Here is a 4,241-nt window from a genome sequence, read left to right on the forward strand (position 1 = left end):
GCCCTCCCATCAGATGTCAAGGAAATAAACAACTACCTGACTTTTAGAAGATATCTGAAGGCAGCCCTGTTTAGCGAAGTTTTTAATGTTTGATGTTTTATTGTATTTTTAATATTTTGTTGGAAGCCGGCCAGAGTGGCTGGGGAAACCCAGCCAGATGGGCAGGGCATTAATAATAATAATAATAATAATAATAATAATAATAATAATAATAATGTACTGAAGTTCTCACCCTGGGCCAGCAGGGGGATACTGTTGATAGTTATGCAAATAAGTGATCGAAAGTGACATTCAGTGATTGGATAGTTTTAGAAAATTGTTACAGTTACGTTGTACTGGAGCTCTATATAAGCAGGCTGACTGAACCCTTCAGTTCAGTTCTGTTCTGGCCTGTGAATAAACAAGAGCTGTTTCAAGAATCGCTGTGTCGTCTGATATGTTCACCTACAACTTAACAATTACAATTATTATTATTATTATTACTATTATTATTATTATTATTATTATTATATAAAAGTACAGGAGCCTTTGTATCTTGCCATCCTAGAGTAAGAATCGGAAAAACAGACCTAGAATAATAGAAATGCATTGTAGTATGAATGAATTTTGTTTTGTATTCTTTGTTTTATAGAATACATATAATAATGTTATGTTACTAAGCAAATTTGATAAAACAGTAAAAAAAAAATAGAAATGCAGAGTTGGAAAGGACCCCAATGGTCATCTAGTCCAACCCTCTGCAATTCAGGAATCTCAACTGAAGGCCATCCAGTCTCCTGAAGTAGTCTGTTCCACTGCTGAACAGCTCTTACTGTCAGAAACTTCTTCCTGATGTTTAGTCAGAATCTCCTTTCTTGTAACTTGAAGCCAGTGGTTTGAGTCCTACCCTTCAGAGGAGGAGAAAACAAGCTTCTTCCCTCTTCCATGTGACAGCCCTTAAGATATTGGAAGATAGCTATCATATCTCCTCTCAGTCTCCTCTTTTCCAGACTAAACATACCCAGCTCCTTCAACCATTCCTCATAAGGCTTGTTTTCCAGAACCACATTTTACCAGCTACTCCAGAATATCATGGGGGTCTTTGTCAAAAGCCTTACTGAAACCAAGAAACACTATACCCATAGCATTCCCCTGGTCCACCAAACTTGTAACTACAGTGGTACCTCGGGTTACATATGCTTCAGGTTACATACGCTTCAGGTTACAGACTCCGCTAACCCAGAAATATTACCTTGGGTTAAGAACTTTGCTTCAGGATGAGAACAGAAAGCGCACGGCGGCGGCAGGAGGCCCCATTAGCTAAAGTGGTGTTTCAGGTTAAGAACAGTTTCAGGTTAAGAATGGACCTCCGGAACGAATTAAGTACGTAACCAGAGGTACCACTGTACAAGCATATACTGCAGCAAAATTAATAATGGGATCCATATTACAGATGGGTGATAAAGGAGGGACGTTAGGTCTGAAAAGGTTTAAGATTACTGATTAAGGTTGCAATCCTAACCATGGCTACTCCCAGGCAAGTGGGGTGAGGATTGTAGCCTTGGAGGACTCATTTTCTGATAACCTTTTGGAAGAGGGCTAAAAGGTTATCCTGTACACTCCCTCCTCAAGTTACAGAGCTGTGAGCTTTGGTTTAACTGGTTTTACCTCTTTACAAAGGTGCCTCAGCATGAAGTAAGCTGGACTGCAAGCTGGGAATCCTGACAGAGGAGGGCCCCAGCCTTGCCCTGGCACACGGGGCATTTCTCCTGCTTAAGCCCTACTGAATGGAAGGTCTGTGATGTGGCTGCATTCATTTAGAAGGAGCTTGAGTAAGGGAAGGGTCTGGGTGGATTGGGCCCTTAGGGTTAATTAGTTGTGGGTGGTGGCACCAGCGCCATTTGGATGGTTCTCTTCAGGTGGTCAAATATTGTGACAGACTTTGTGGTTTTTAGAGTGCTCTGTCTTTTTATTTTTTCCTTTCTGCTTTTGACGCTGCTTGTTTTGGTCTGGGTTGATTGCTTGGCAAAATTAGCCTATTTTATTACATTTTTATAAACAGTTGATTGTAATAAGGTGCATTCATCTTTTTAGCGTTAGTTGATATTTAATTTGTTTTTGTTTTCATCCTTGAAAAATTCTGGTGCTACAACGAATAAAAAGGCAGGTGCTGAAGATGGCTCAGTTTAAGGCCTACTGCGGAAAGATGTTTCAGTTGCTAGGAAACAGTTGCCTCCAATTATCCACCTTCAACTCCCTCCTCTCCCCGCCCAGCAGCAGGACTGTCTAAGGAGGTACAAAGACTACAATGCCCAGCATGCTCTCTGTTCTTGCTGGATTGGAGACCACATGGTGTAGCTGAACCATAGTTATTATATAGGCACACTCATAGGTCTCAAGTTTTGGGTTCACTTTGGAAGCTTTTTTATCTCTTCCCCTTTACACCCCATCACAATGAAACATTATTTATTATTATTTATTACTGAATTTATATACTGCCCTATACTCAGAGGACTTGGGACGGATCACAGAACAAGATCAACATAAAAACTGCAATATACTGTATAGAATCAAAACAAAAACAATAACCCAACCACTCTCCCACACACAAAGAGCCACATTCTAAAATGACATAGGATGTCAATCAGATCAACCGAAGGCCTGGTTAAAAAGGAATGTTTTTGCCTGGTGCCTAAAGGTGTATAATGAAGGTGCCAGGCAAACTTCACCGGGGAGAGCATTCCACAGATGGGGAGCCACTGCAGAGAAGGCCATTTTAGTATATTTGTGCAAACTGCAAGGTGAAGAGTTTGTCCTCTTTCTAAAGCAGGAATCATTCAATGTCATTTATTTCAATTACCGGTATTTATTATCTACTATTACATTTATCTCCCACTTTCCTCCAAGGACCTCAGGGTGGTGTGTACATAGTTATGCCATGCCAATGGTTATTATACCCCTCCACAATTTTATCCTCACAACAACCCTGTGAGGGAGGTTAGGCTGAAAAGCAGTGAATGGTTGAGTTTGCGTTGGGACTCTTAGAGGGAAAATTATTTTATTCATTTATGATACTGAAGGGGGGGGCATGTCCTCTTCACCTTCTTCTTCGCTACAATATATCCATTTATTTCCAATTGTGAATGTCAAAAGGGACTAAAATCTATAAAATTCATAGAAAATCAACGTGCCAATTTGCTCAATTTCTCTAGGACTCCATGACACCTCCCCTGTCCTCCATAATCCCTCAAGCAAGGTGTCAAGACCCTAATCCTGTCAAATCACTCTGCCAAGCCTTTCCTCCAGGCAATGCCAGTACATGGACCTTTGTCTTCTCATCACCAGTACTCAGGATGTGCTTATCTGCGCATATCTCCAGCTCTGCATATTCCCCCCTCCCTCCTCCATATGTTAATCCTGTGTAACCCAACCTCTTCTTAATGTATTCATGACGTAACTGGGATGTATTTTGCACTGTATTCTGGGACATGGAGGGAAGTTTCAAAAGTTCATGTCACCCCTTTCTCGCTGTTCAATCTTGCCTTGAACCTGTTGCACAATAAACTTGGATCTTCTGCAGCTTGCTCCTGTCTCCGGCTGAGCTCATTTTCTTCCGCAGGGACCCGCGGACTTAGTCCAACGAGCTGGGTGGCAGAGCAGCCTCACACCCAGATTTTACTATAACAATTTATAGCCCACCTTCCTTCCAATGCACTCTTCCCAAAACCTACTTACCTTCAGCAAAATGGTGGTCTTAAGACCATACCTAGAATAATAGGCGGGGTATAAATAATAAATTATTATTGTTATTCTTATTCTTATTAGGGGAGATTTTGCTCTGGAAAGCCAAACCAGTCCAGCACTGCCTCCAGCCTGCAGGGCTCACAGTGGAGTACATTGCTGGGCCATTTTGTAAGACACTCCAAAGCACAGACGAACCTAAGAATACAGGGACAATGAATTAACACTGGCATTTATTGAGGAATTTATGTAACTTCAAATTCAAAATTATAAAGACTTGTGTTAGAAAGAGTAGGAACCCTCCTCTCTTTAGTTGCTATCTGTTGTGTGATGGGGACAGTCACTGCTGCCTAACCAAGGAAAAAATAATTACCTTAAATTAATCCCCATTAAAAATAACCTTCTTGTTTTGCATTTCTGCCTCCCGCTCCCGCTCCGAGGGAGACCTCGCACACCAAAAACGCCCTTTCTCCGAAGCCCCTCCTCCTGCCGCCCGGACTGCGCGGCTCGAGCGGGGCGGA

Source organism: Podarcis gaigeae (genome assembly GCF_964106915.1).
Source record: "Podarcis gaigeae genome assembly, chromosome: 17".
Lineage (NCBI taxonomy): Eukaryota > Metazoa > Chordata > Lepidosauria > Squamata > Lacertidae > Podarcis > Podarcis gaigeae.